Source organism: Chiloscyllium punctatum, unplaced genomic scaffold, assembly GCF_047496795.1.
Source record: "Chiloscyllium punctatum isolate Juve2018m unplaced genomic scaffold, sChiPun1.3 scaffold_67, whole genome shotgun sequence".
Taxonomy (NCBI): Eukaryota; Metazoa; Chordata; class Chondrichthyes; order Orectolobiformes; family Hemiscylliidae; genus Chiloscyllium; species Chiloscyllium punctatum.
Window position 1 is genome coordinate 1719710 of NW_027309801.1, and position 14400 is coordinate 1734109.

Here is a 14400-nt window from a genome sequence, read left to right on the forward strand (position 1 = left end):
AAGGGGAATCGAGTGGTTATATTCCAGGTTGTGGGGTTTCATCAGGAAGAGGGAATCGAGGGGTTATATTCCAGGCTGAGGGGTTTAATCAGGAAGAGGAATCGAGGGATTAAAATCCAGGCTGATGGGTTTATTCAGGAAGGGGAATCGAGGGGTTATATTCCTGTCTGTGGGGTTTAATCAGGAAGGGGAATCGAGGGGTTATATTCCTGTCTCTGGGGTTTAATCAGGAAGGGGAATCGAGGGGTTATATTCCAGTCCGAGGGGTTTAATCAGGAAGGGGAATCGAGGGCTTATATTCAGGGCCGAGGGGCTTAATCAGGAAGGGGAATCGAGGGGTAATATACCAGGCCGAGGGGTTTAATCAGGAAGGGGAATCGAGGGGTTATATTCCAGGCTGAGGGGTTTCTTCAGGAAGGGGAATCGAGGGGTTATATTCCCGGCCGAGGGTTTTAATCAGGAAGGGGGAATCGAGGGGTTATATTCCAGGCTGAGGGGTTTAATCAGGAAGGGGAATCGAGGGGTTATATTCCAGGCTGAGGTGTTTAATCAGTAAGGGGAATCGAGGGGTTATATTTCAGGCTGAGGGGTTTCTTCAGGTAGGGGAATCGAGGGGTTATATTCCCGGCTGAGGGTTTTAATCAGGAAGGGGGAATCGAGGGGTTATATTCCTGGCCGAGGGGTTTAATCAGGAAGGGGAATCGAGGGGTTATATTCCAGTCCGAGGCGTTTAGTCAGGAAGGGGAATCGAGGGGTTATATTCCAGGCTGAGGTGCTTAATCAGGAAGGGGGAATCGAGGGGTTATATTCCAGGCCAAGGGGTTTAATCAGGAAGGGGAATCCAAGGGTTATATTCAGGGCCGAGGGGTTTAATCAGGAAGGGGAATCGAGGGGTTATATTCCTGGCCGAGGGGTTTAATCAGGAACGGGAAATCGAGGGGTTATATTCCTGGCAGAGGGGTTTAATCAGGAAGGAGGAATCGAAGGGTTATATTCGTGTCTGTGGGGTTTAATCAGGAAGGGGAATCGAGGGGTTATATTCCAGGCCGAGGGGTTTAATCAGGAAGGGGGAATCGAGGGGTTATATTAAGGGCCGAGGGGTTTAATCAGGAAGGGGGAATCGTGGGGCTATATTGTAGGCCGAGGGGTTTAATCTGGAAGTGGAATCGAGGGGTTATATTCCAGGCTGAGGGGTTTAATCAGGAAGGGGGTATCGAAAGGTTATATTCCAGGCCGAGGGGTTTCATCAGGAAGGGGGAATCGAGGGGTTATATTCCAGGCTGACGGGTTTAATCAGGAAGGGGGAATCGAGGGGTTATATTCCAGGCTGAGGGGTTTAATCAGGAAGGGGAATCGAGGGGTTATATTCCAGTCCGAGGCATTTAGTCAGGAAGGGGGAATCAAAAGGTAATATTCCAGGCTGAGGGGTTAAACCAGAAATGGGGAATCCAGGGGTTATATTCCAGTCCGAGGCGTTTAGTCAGGAAGGGGGAATCGAAAGTTAATATTCCAGGCCGAGGGGTTTAATCAGGAAGGGGGAATCGAGGGGTTATATTCCAGGCCGAGGGCTTTAATCAGGAAGAGGAATCGAGGGGTTATATTCCTGTCTGTGGGGTATAATCAGGAAAGGGGAATCGAGGGGTTATATTCCTGCCTGTGGGGTTTAATCAGGAAGGGGAATTGAGGGGTTATATTCAGGGCCGAGGGGTTTAACCAGGAAGGGGGAATCGAGGGGGTATATTCAAGGCTGAGGGGTTTAATCAGGAAGGGGAATCGAGGGCTTATATTCAGGGCCGAGGGGTTTAATCAGGAAGGGGAATCGAGGGGTAATATACCAGGCCGAGGGGTTTAATCAGGAAGGGGAATCGAGGGGTTATATTCCAGGCTGAGCGGTTTAATCAGGAAGGGGAATCGAGGGGTTATATTCCAGGCTGAGCGGTTTAATAGGAAGGGGAATCGAGGGGTTATATTCCAGGCCGATGGGTTTAATCAGGAAGGGGGAATCGAGGGTTTATATTCCAAGCTGAGCGGTTTAATCAGGAAGGGGGAATCGAGGCGTTATATTCCTGGCCGAGGGGTTTAAACAGGAAGGGGAATCCAGGGGTTATATTCAGGGCCGAGGGGTTTAATCAGGAAGGGGAATCGTGGGGTTATATTCTAGTCCGAGGTGTTTAGTCAGGAAGGGGGAATCGAAATGTTATATTCCAGTCCGAGGGGTTTAATCAGGAAGGGGAATCGGGTGGTTATATTCCAGTCTGTGGGGTTTAATCAGGAAGGGGAATCGAGGGGTTATATTCCAGGCCGAGGGGTTTAATAAGGAAGGGGAATCGAGGGGTTATATTCCAGGCCGATGGATTTAATCAGGAAGGGGAATCGAGGGGTTATATTCCAGGCCGAGGGGTTTAATCAGGAAGGGGAATCGAGGGGTTATATTCCAGGCCGAGGGGTTTAATCAGGAAGGGGGAATCGAGGGGTTATATTCCAGGGCGAGGGGTTTAATCAGGAAGGGGAATCGAGGGGTTATATTCCAGGCTGAGGGGTTTAATCAGGAAGGGGAATCGAGGGGTTATATTCCTGGCCGAGTGGTTTAATCAGGAAGGGGAATCCAGGGGTTATATTCCAGGCCGAAGGGTTTAATCAGGAATGGGGAATCGAGGGGTTATATTCCTGGCAGAGGGGTTTAATCAGGAAGGGGGAATCGAGGGGTTATATTCCAGGCCGAGGGGTTTAATCAGGAAGTGGAATCGAGGGGTTATATTCCAGGCTGATCAGTTTAATCAGGAAGGGGAATCGAGGGGCTATATTCCAGGCTGAGGGGTTTAATCAGGAAGGGGAATCAAGGGGTTATATTCCTGTCTGTGGGGTATAATCAGGAAAGGGGAATCGAGGGGTTATATTCCTGCCTGTGGGGTTTAATCAGGAAGGGGAATCGAGGGGTTATATTCAGGGCCGAGGGGTTAAACCAGGAAGGGGGAATCGAGGGGGTATATTCAAGGCTGAGGGGTTTAATCAGGAAGGGGAATCGAGGGCTTACATTCAGGGCCGAGGGGTTTAATCAGGAAGGGGAATCGAGGGGTAATATACCAGGCCGAGGGGTTTAATCAGGAAGGGGTATCGAGGGGTTATATTCCAAGCTGAGTGGTTTAATCAGGAAGGGGGAATCAAGGGGTTATATTCCAAGCTGAGCGGTTTAATCAGGAAGGGGGAATCGAGGCGTTATATTCCTGGCCGAGGGGTTTAAACAGGAAGGGGAATCCAGGGGTTATATTCAGGGCCGAGGGGTTTAATCAGGAAGGGGAATCGTGGGGTTATATTCAAGTCCGAGGTGTTTAGTCAGGAAGGGGGAATCGAAATATTATATTCCAGTCCGAGGGGTTTAATCAGGAAGGGGAATCGAGGGGTTATATTCCAGGCTGAGGGGTTTAATCAGGAAGGGGAATCGAGGGGTTATATTCCAGTCTGTGGGGTTTAATCAGGAAGGGGGAATCGAGGGGTTATATTCTAGGCCGATGGGTTTAATCAGGAATGGGGAATCGAGGGGTTATATTCCAGGCCGATGGATTTAATCAGGAAGGGGAATCGAGGGGTTATATTCCAGGCCGATGGGTTTAATCAGGAAGGGGAATCGAGGGGTTATATTCTAGGCTGAGGGGTTTAATCAGGAAGGGGAATCGAGTGGTTATATTCCAGGTTGTGGGGTTTCATCAGGAAGAGGGAATCGAGGGGTTATATTCCAGGCTGAGGGGTTTAATCAGGAAGAGGAATCGAGGGATTAAAATCCAGGCTGATGGGTTTATTCAGGAAGGGGAATCGAGGGGTTATATTCCTGTCTGTGGGGTTTAATCAGGAAGGGGAATCGAGGGGTTATATTCCTGTCTCTGGGGTTTAATCAGGAAGGGGAATCGAGGGGTTATATTCCAGTCCGAGGGGTTTAATCAGGAAGGGGAATCGAGGGCTTATATTCAGGGCCGAGGGGCTTAATCAGGAAGGGGAATCGAGGGTTAATATTCCAAGCTGAGCAGTTTAATCAGGAAGGGGGAATCGAGGCGTTATATTCCTGGCCGAGGGGTTTAAACAGGAAGGGGAATCCAGGGGTTATATTCAGGGCCGATGGGTTTAATCAGGAAGGGGAATCGTGGGGTTATATTCTAGTCCGAGGTGTTTAGTCAGGAAGGGGGAATCGCAATGTTATTTTCCAGTCCGAGGGGTTTAATCAGGAAGGGGAATCGAGGGGTTATATTCCAGGCTCAGGGACTTAATCAGGAAGGGGAATCGGGGGGTTATATTCCAGTCTGTGGGGTTTAATCAGGAAGGGGGAATCGAGGGGTTATATTCCTGGCAGAGGGGTTTAATCAGGAATGGGGAATCGAGGGGTTATATTCCAGGCCGATGGATTTAATCAGGAAGGGGAATCGAGGGGTTATATTCCCGGCCGAGGGGTTTAATCAGGTAGCGGAATCGAGGGGTTATATTCCAGGCTGTGGGGTTTAATCAGGACGTAAAATCCAGGGGTTATATTCCAGGCTGAGGGATTTAATCAGGAAGGGGAATCCAGGGGTTACATTCGGGGCCGGGGGGTTTAATCAGGAAGGGGAATCGAGGGGTTATATTCCAGGCTGAGGTGTTTAATCAGGAAGGGGGAATCGGGGGGTTATATTCCAGGTTGTGGGGTTTCATCAGGAAGAGGGAATCGAGGGGTTATATTCCAGGCTGAGGGGTTTAAACAGGAAGGGGAATCCAGGGTTTATATTCCAGGCTGAGGGGTTTAATCAGGAAGGGGGAATCGAGGGGTTATATTCCTGGCAGAGGGGTTTAATCAGGAAGGGGGAATCTAGGGGTTATATTCCAGGCTGAGGGTTTTAATCAGGAAGGGGGAATCGAGGGGTTATATTCCTGGCCGAGGGGTTTAATCAGGAAGGGGAATCGAGGGGTTATATTCCAGTCCGAGGGGTTTAATCAGGAAGGGGAATCGAGGGGTTATATTCCAGGCTGAGGTGCTTAATCAGGAAGGGGGAATCGAGGGGTTATATTCCAGTCCAAGGGGTTTAATCAGGAAGGGGAATCCAAGGGTTATATTCAGGGCCGAGGGGTTTAATCAGGAAGGGGAATCGAGGGGTTATATTCCTGGCCGAGGGGTTTAATCAGGAACGGGAAATCGAGGGGTTATATTCCTTGCAGAGGGGTTTAATCAGGAAGGGGAATCGAGGGGTTATATTCCAGGCTGAGGGGTTTAATCAGGAAGGGGGAATCGAGGGGTTATATTCCTGACCGAGGGGTTTAATCAGGAACGGGAAATCGAGGGGTTATATTCCTTGCAGAGGGGTTTAATCAGGAAGGGGAATCGAGGGGTTATATTCCAGGTTGTGGGGTTTAATCAGGAAGGGGGAATCGAGGGGTTATATTCCAGCCTGAGGGGTTTATTCAGGAAGGGGGAATCGAGGGGTTATATTCCAGGCTGAGGGGTTTAATCAGGAAGGGGGAATCGAGGGGTTATATTCCAGGCTGATGGGTTTAATCAGGAAGGGGGAATCGAGGGGCTATATTCCAGGCCGAGGGGTTTAATCAGGAAGGGGAATCGAGGGGTTATATTCCAGGTTGTGGGGTTTCATCAGGAAGAGGGAATCGAGGGGTTATATTCCAGGCTGAGGGCTTTAATCAGGAAGGGGGAATCGAGGGATTATATTGTAGGCCGAGGGGTTTAATCAGGAAGGGGGAATCAAGGGGTTATATTCCAGGCCGATGGGTTTAATCAGGAAGGGGGAATCGAGGGGTTATATTCCAGGCTGAGGGGTTTAATCAGGAAGGGGGAATCGAGGGGTTATATTCAGGGCCGAGGGGTTTAATCAGGAAGGGGGAATCGAGGGGTTATATTCCAGGCTGAGAGGTTTAATCAGGAAGGGGAATCGAGGGGTTATATTCCAGGCTGTGGGGTTTAATCAGGAAGGGGGAATCGAGGGGTTATATTCCAGGCCGAGGGGTTTAATCAGGAAGGGGAATCGAGGGGTTATATTCCAGGCTGTGGGGTTTAATCAGGAAGGGGAATCGAGGGGTTATATTCCAGGCCGAGGGGTTTAATCAGGAAGGGGGAATCGAGGGGTTATATTCCAGGCTGAGGGGATTAATCAGGATGGGGAATCGAGGGGTTATATTCCAGGCTGAGGGGTTTAATCAGGAAGGGGGAATCGAGGGGTTATATTCCAGGCTGAGGGGTTTAATCAGAAAGGGGGAATCGAGGAGTTATATTCCAGGCTGTGGGGTTTAATCAGGAAGGGGAATCGAGGGGTTAAATTCCAGGCTCAGGGGTTTAATCAAGAAGTGGAATCGAGGGGTTATATTCCTGGCCGAAGGGTTTCATCAGGAAGGGGGAATCGAGGGGTTATATTCCAGGCTGAGGTGTTTAATCAGGAAAGGGGAATCGGGGGGTTATATTCCAGGTCGTGGGGTTTCATCAGGAAGAGGGAATCGAGGGGTTATATTCCAGGCCGAGGGGTATAATCAGGAAGGGGGAATCGAGGGGTTATATTCCAGGCCAAGGTTTTAATCAGGAAGGGGGAATCGAGGGGTTATATTCAGGGCTGAGGGGTTTAATCAGGAAGGGGAATCGAGGGGATATATTCCAGGCTGAGGGGTTTAGTCATGAAGGGGGAATCGAGGGGTTATATTCCTGGCCGAGGGGTTTAATCAGGAAGGGGAATCGAGGGTTTATATTCCAGGCTGAGGGGTTTAATCAGGAAGGGGAATCGAACGGTTATATTCCAGGCTGAGGGGTTTAATCAGGAAGGGGAATCGAGGGGTTACATTCCAGGCTGAGGGGTTTAATCAGGGAAGGGGGAATCGAGGGGTTATATTCCAGGCTGAGGTGTTTAATCAGGAAGGGGAATCGAGGGGTTATATTCCAGGCCGAGGTGTTTAATCAGGAAGGGGAATCGAGGGGTTATATTCCAGGCTGAGGGGTTTAATCAGGAAGGGGAATCGAGGGGTTATATTCCAGCCTGAGGGGTTTAATTAAGAAGGGGGAATCGAGGGGTTATATTCCAGGCCGAGGGGTTTAATCAGGAAGGGGAATCGAGGGGTTATATTCCTGGCCGAGGAGTTTAATCAGGGAGGGGAATCGAGGGGTTATATTCCAGTCCGAGGGGTTTAATCAGGAAGGGGAATCGAGGGGTTATATTCCAGGCTGAGGTGCTTAATCAGGAAGGGGGAATCGAGGGGTTATATTCCAGTCCAAGGGGTTTAATCAGGAAGGGGAATCCAAGGGTTATATTCAGGGCCGAGGGGTTTAATCAGGAAGGGGAATCGAGGGGTTATATTCCTGGCCGAGGGGTTTAATCAGGAACGGGAAATCGAGGGGTTATATTCCTTGCAGAGGGGTTTAATCAGGAAGGGGAATCGAGGGGTTATATTCCAGGCTGAGGGGTTTAATCAGGAAGGGGGAATCGAGGGGTTATATTCCTGACCGAGGGGTTTAATCAGGAACGGGAAATCGAGGGGTTATATTCCTTGCAGAGGGGTTTAATCAGGAAGGGGAATCGAGGGGTTATATTCCAGGTTGTGGGGTTTAATCAGGAAGGGGGAATCGAGGGGTTATATTCCAGCCTGAGGGGTTTATTCAGGAAGGGGGAATCGAGGGGTTATATTCCAGGCTGAGGGGTTTAATCAGGAAGGGGGAATCGAGGGGTTATATTCCAGGCTGATGGGTTTAATCAGGAAGGGGGAATCGAGGGGCTATATTCCAGGCCGAGGGGTTTAATCAGGAAGGGGAATCGAGGGGTTATATTCCAGGTTGTGGGGTTTCATCAGGAAGAGGGAATCGAGGGGTTATATTCCAGGCTGAGGGCTTTAATCAGGAAGGGGGAATCGAGGGATTATATTGTAGGCCGAGGGGTTTAATCAGGAAGGGGGAATCAAGGGGTTATATTCCAGGCCGATGGGTTTAATCAGGAAGGGGGAATCGAGGGGTTATATTCCAGGCTGAGGGGTTTAATCAGGAAGGGGGAATCGAGGGGTTATATTCAGGGCCGAGGGGTTTAATCAGGAAGGGGGAATCGAGGGGTTATATTCCAGGCTGAGAGGTTTAATCAGGAAGGGGAATCGAGGGGTTATATTCCAGGCTGTGGGGTTTAATCAGGAAGGGGGAATCGAGGGGTTATATTCCAGGCCGAGGGGTTTAATCAGGAAGGGGAATCGAGGGGTTATATTCCAGGCTGTGGGGTTTAATCAGGAAGGGGAATCGAGGGGTTATATTCCAGGCCGAGGGGTTTAATCAGGAAGGGGGAATCGAGGGGTTATATTCCAGGCTGAGGGGATTAATCAGGATGGGGAATCGAGGGGTTATATTCCAGGCTGAGGGGTTTAATCAGGAAGGGGGAATCGAGGGGTTATATTCCAGGCTGAGGGGTTTAATCAGAAAGGGGGAATCGAGGAGTTATATTCCAGGCTGTGGGGTTTAATCAGGAAGGGGAATCGAGGGGTTAAATTCCAGGCTCAGGGGTTTAATCAAGAAGTGGAATCGAGGGGTTATATTCCTGGCCGAAGGGTTTCATCAGGAAGGGGGAATCGAGGGGTTATATTCCAGGCTGAGGTGTTTAATCAGGAAAGGGGAATCGGGGGGTTATATTCCAGGTCGTGGGGTTTCATCAGGAAGAGGGAATCGAGGGGTTATATTCCAGGCCGAGGGGTATAATCAGGAAGGGGGAATCGAGGGGTTATATTCCAGGCCAAGGTTTTAATCAGGAAGGGGGAATCGAGGGGTTATATTCAGGGCTGAGGGGTTTAATCAGGAAGGGGAATCGAGGGGATATATTCCAGGCTGAGGGGTTTAGTCATGAAGGGGGAATCGAGGGGTTATATTCCTGGCCGAGGGGTTTAATCAGGAAGGGGAATCGAGGGTTTATATTCCAGGCTGAGGGGTTTAATCAGGAAGGGGAATCGAACGGTTATATTCCAGGCTGAGGGGTTTAATCAGGAAGGGGAATCGAGGGGTTACATTCCAGGCTGAGGGGTTTAATCAGGGAAGGGGGAATCGAGGGGTTATATTCCAGGCTGAGGTGTTTAATCAGGAAGGGGAATCGAGGGGTTATATTCCAGGCTGAGGGGTTTAATCAGGAAGGGGAATCGAGGGGTTATATTCCAGCCTGAGGGGTTTAATTAAGAAGGGGGAATCGAGGGGTTATATTCCAGGCCGAGAGGTTTAATCAGGAAGGGGAATCGAGGGGTTATATTCCTGGCCGAGGAGTTTAATCAGGGAGGGGAATCGAGGGGTTATATTCCTGTCTGTGGGGTTTAATCAGGAAGGGGAATCGAGGGGTTATATTCCAGGCTGAGGGGTTTACTCAGGAAGGGGAATCGAGGGGTTATATTCCTGTCTGTGGGGTTTAATCAGGAAGGGGAATCGAGGGGTTATATTCCAGGCTGAGGGGTTTAATCAGTAAGGGGAATCGAGGGGTTATATTCCAGGCTGAGGGGTTTCTTCAGGAAGGGGAATCGAGGGGTTATATTCCCGGCCGAGGGTTTTAATCAGGAAGGGGGAATCGAGGGGTTATACTCCAGGCTGAGGGGTTTAATCAGGAAGGGGAATCGAGGGGTTATATTCCAGGCTGAGGGGTTTAATCAGTAAGGGGAATCGAGGGGTTATATTTCAGGCTGAGGGGTTTCTTCAGGTAGGGGAATCGAGGGGTTATATTCCCGGCCGAGGGTTTTAATCAGGAAGGGGAATCGAGGGGTTATATTCCAGTCCGAGGCGTTTAGTCAGGAAGGGGGAATCGAAAGGCTATATTCCAGTCCGAGGGGTTTAATCAGGAAGGGGAATCGAGGGGTTATATTCCAGGCTGAGGTGCTTAATCAGGAAGGGGGAATCGAGGGGTTATATTCCAGGCCAAGGGGTTTAATCAGGAAGGGGAATCCAAGGGTTATATTCAGGGCCGAGGGGTTTAATCAGGAAGGGGAATCGAGGGGTTATATTCCTGGCCGAGGGGTTTAATCAGGAACGGGAAATCGAGGGGTTATATTCCTGGCAGAGGGGTTTAATCAGGAAGGAGGAATCGAAGGGTTATATTCGTGTCTGTGGGGTTTAATCAGGAAGGGGAATCGAGGGGTTATATTCCAGGCCGAGGGGTTTAATCAGGAAGGGGGAATCGAGGGGTTATATTAAGGGCCGAGGGGTTTAATCAGGAAGGGGGAATCGTGGGGCTATATTGTAGGCCGAGGGGTTTAATCTGGAAGGGGAATCGAGGGGTTATATTCCAGGCTGAGGGGTTTAATCAGGAAGGGGGTATCGAAAGGTTATATTCCAGGCCGAGGGGTTTCATCAGGAAGGGGGAATCGAGGGGTTATATTCCAGGCTGAGGGGTTTAATCAGGAAGGGGGAATCGAGGGGTTATATTCCAGGCTGAGGGGTTTAATCAGGAAGGGGAATCGAGGGGTTATATTCCAGTCCGAGGCATTTAGTCAGGAAGGGGGAATCAAAAGGTAATATTCCAGGCTGAGGGGTTAAACCAGAAATGGGGAATCCAGGGGTTATATTCCAGTCCGAGGCGTTTAGTCAGGAAGGGGGAATCGAAAGTTAATATTCCAGGCCGAGGGGTTTAATCAGGAAGGGGGAATCGAGGGGTTATATTCCAGGCCGAGGGCTTTAATCAGGAAGAGGAATCGAGGGGTTATATTCCTGTCTGTGGGGTATAATCAGGAAAGGGGAATCGAGGGGTTATATTCCTGCCTGTGGTGTTTAATCAGGAAGGGGAATCGAGGGGTTATATTCCAGGCTGATCAGTTTAATCAGGAAGGGGAATCGAGGGGCTATTTTCCAGGCTGAGGGGTTTAATCAGGAAGGGGAATCAAGGGGTTATATTCCTGTCTGTGGGGTATAATCAGGAAAGGGGAATCGAGGGGTTATATTCAGGGCCGAGGGGTTAAACCAGGAGGGGGGAATCGAGGGGGTATATTCAAGGCTGAGGGGTTTAATCAGGAAGGGGAATCGAGGGCTTATATTCAGGGCCGAGGGGTTTAATCAGGAAGGGGAATCGAGGGGTAATATACCAGGCCGAGGGGTTTAATCAGGAAGGGGAATCGAGGGGTTATATTCCAAGCTGAGTGGTTTAATCAGGAAGGGGGAATCGAGGGGTTATATTCCAAGCTGAGCGGTTTAATCAGGAAGGGGGAATCGAGGCGTTATATTCCTGGCCGAGGGGTTAAAACAGGAAGGGGAATCCAGGGGTTATATTCAGGGCCGAGGGGTTTAATCAGGAAGGGGAATCGTGGGGTTATATTCAAGTCCGAGGTGTTTAGTCAGGAAGGGGGAATCGAAATGTTATATTCCAGTCCGAGGGGTTTAATCAGGAAGGGGAATCGAGGGGTTATATTCCAGGCTGAGGGGTTTAATCAGGAAGGGGAATCGAGGGGTTATATTCCAGTCTGTGGGGTTTAATCAGGAAGGGGGAATCGAGGGGTTATATTCTAGGCCGATGGGTTTAATCAGGAATGGGGAATCGAGGGGTTATATTCCAGGCCGATGGATTTAATCAGGAAGGGGAATCGAGGGGTTATATTCCAGGCCGAGGGGTTTAATCAGGAAGGGGAATCGAGGGGTTATATTCTAGGCTGAGGGGTTTAATCAGGAAGGGGAATCGAGGGGTTATATTCCAGGTTGTGGGGTTTCATCAGGAAGAGGGAATCGAGGGGTTATATTCCAGGCCTGAGGGGTTTAATCAGGAAGAGGAATCGAGGGATTAAAATCCAGGCTGATGGGTTTATTCAGGAAGGGGAATCGAGGGGTTATATTCCTGTCTGTGGGGTTTAATCAGGAAGGGGAATCGAGGGGTTATATTCCTGTCTCTGGGGTTTAATCGGGAAGGGGAATCGAGGGGTTATATTCCAGTCCGAGGGGTTTAATCAGGAAGGGGAATCGAGGGCTTATATTCAGGGCCGAGGGGTTTAATCAGGAAGGGGAATCGAGGGGTAATATACCAGGCCGAGGGGTTTAATCAGGGAGGGGAATCGAGGGGTTATATTCCAGGCTGAGCGGTTTAATCAGGAAGGGGAATCGAGGGGTTATATTCCAGGCTGAGCGGTTTAATCAGGAAGGGGAATCGAGGGGTTATATTCCAGGCCGAGGGGTTTAAACAGGAAGGGGAATCCAGGGGTTATATTCAGGGCCGAGGGGTTTAATCAGGAAGGGGAATCGTGGGGTTATATTCTAGTCCGAGGTGTTTAGTCAGGAAGGGGGAATCGAAATGTTATATTCCAGTCCGAGGGGTTTAATCAGAAAGGGGAATCGAGGGGTTATATTCCAGGCTCAGGGACTTAATCAGGAAGGGGAATCGGGGGGTTATATTCCAGTCTGTGGGGTTTAATCAGGAAGGGGGAATCGAGGGGTTATATTCCAGGCCGATGGGTTTAATCAGGAATGGGGAATCGAGGGGTTATATTCCAGGCCGATGGATTTAATCAGGAAGGGGAATCGAGGGGTTATATTCCAGGCCGAGGGGTTTAATCAGGAAGGGGAATCGAGGGGTTATATTCCAGGCTGAGGGGTTTAATCAGGAAGGGGAATCGAGGGGTTATATTCCAGGCCGAGTGGTTTAATCAGGAAGGGGAATCGAGGGGTTATATTCCTTTCTGTGGGGTTTAATCAGGAAGGGGGAATCGAGGGGTTATATTCCAGGCCGATGGGTTTAATCAGGAATGGGGAATCGAGGGGTTATATTCCTGGCAGAGGGGTTTAATCAGGAAGGGGGAATCGAGGGGCTATATTCCTGTCTGTGGGGTTTAATCAGGAAGGGGGAATCGAGGGGTTATATTCCAGGCCGAGGGGTTTAATCAGGAAGTGGAATCGAGGGGTTATATTCCAGGCTGATCAGTTTAATCAGGAAGGGGAATCGAGGGGCTATATTCCAGGCTGAGGGGTTTAATCAGGAAGGGGAATCAAGGGGTTATATTCCTGTCTATGGGGTATAATCAGGAAAGGGGAATCGAGGGGTTATATTCCTGCCTGTGGGGTTTAATCAGGAAGGGGAATCGAGGGGTTATATTCAGGGCCGAGGGGTTAAACCAGGAAGGGGGAATCGAGGGGGTATATTCAAGGCCGAGGGGTTCAATCTGGAAGGGGAATCGAGGGGTTATATTCCAGGCTGAGGGGTTCAATCTGGAAGGGGAATCGAGGGGTTATATTCCAGGCCGAGGGGTTTAATCAGGAAGGGGAATCGAGGGGTTATATTCCAGGCTGAGGGGTTTAATCAGGAAGGGGGAATCGAGGGGTTATATTCCAGGCTGAGGGGTTCAATCTGGAAGGGGAATCGAGGGGTTATATTCCAGGCCGAGGGGTTTAATCAGGAAGGGGAATCGAGGGGTTATATTCCAGGCTGAGGGGTTCAATCTGGAAGGGGAATCGAGGGGTTATATTCCAGGCCGAGGGGTTTAATCAGGAAGGGGAATCGAGGGGTTATATTCCTGTCTGTGGGGTTTAATCAGGAAGGGGGAATCAAGGGGTTATATTCCAGGCAGTGGGGTTTCATCAGGAAGGGGAATCGACGGGTTATATTCCAGGCTGAGGGGTTCAATCAGGAAGGGGAATTGCGGGGTTATATTCCATACCGTGGGGTTTAATCACGACGGGGGAATCAAGGGGTTATATTCCCGGCCGAGGGGTTTAATCAGGTAGGGGAATCGAGGGGTTACATTCGGGGCCGGGGGGTTTAATCAGGAAGGGGAATCCAGGGGTTACATTCGGGGCCGGGGGGTTTAATCAGGAAGGGGGAATCGGGGGGTTATATTCCAGGTTGTGGGGTTTCATCAGGAAGAGGGAATCGAGGGGTTATTATCCAGGCTGAGGGGTTGAATCAGGAAGAGGAATTGAGGAGTTATATTCCAGGCTGAGGGGTTTAATCAGGAAGGGGGAATCGAGGGGATATATTCCAGGCTGATTGGTTTAATCAGGAAGGGGGAATCTAGGGGTTATATTCCAGGCTGAGGGTTTTAATCAGGAAGGGGGAATCGAGGGGTTATATTCCTGGCCGAGGGGTTTAATCAGGAAGGGGAATCGAGGGGTTATATTCCAGTCCGAGGGGTTTAATCAGGAGGGGAATCGAGGGGTTATATTCCAGGCTGAGGTGCTTAATCAGGAAGGGGGAATCGAGGGGTTATATTCCAGTCCAAGGGGTTTAATCAGGAAGGGGAATCCAAGGGTTATATTCAGGGCCGAGGGGTTTAATCAGGAAGGGGAATCGAGGGGTTATATTCCTGGCCGAGGGGTTTAATCAGGAACGGGAAATCGAGGGGTTATATTCCTTGCAGAGGGGTTTAATCAGGAAGGGGAATCGAGGGGTTATATTCCAGGCTGAGGGGTTTATTCAGGAAGGGGGAATCGTGGGGTTATATTCCAGGCTGAAGGGTTTAATCAGGAAGGGG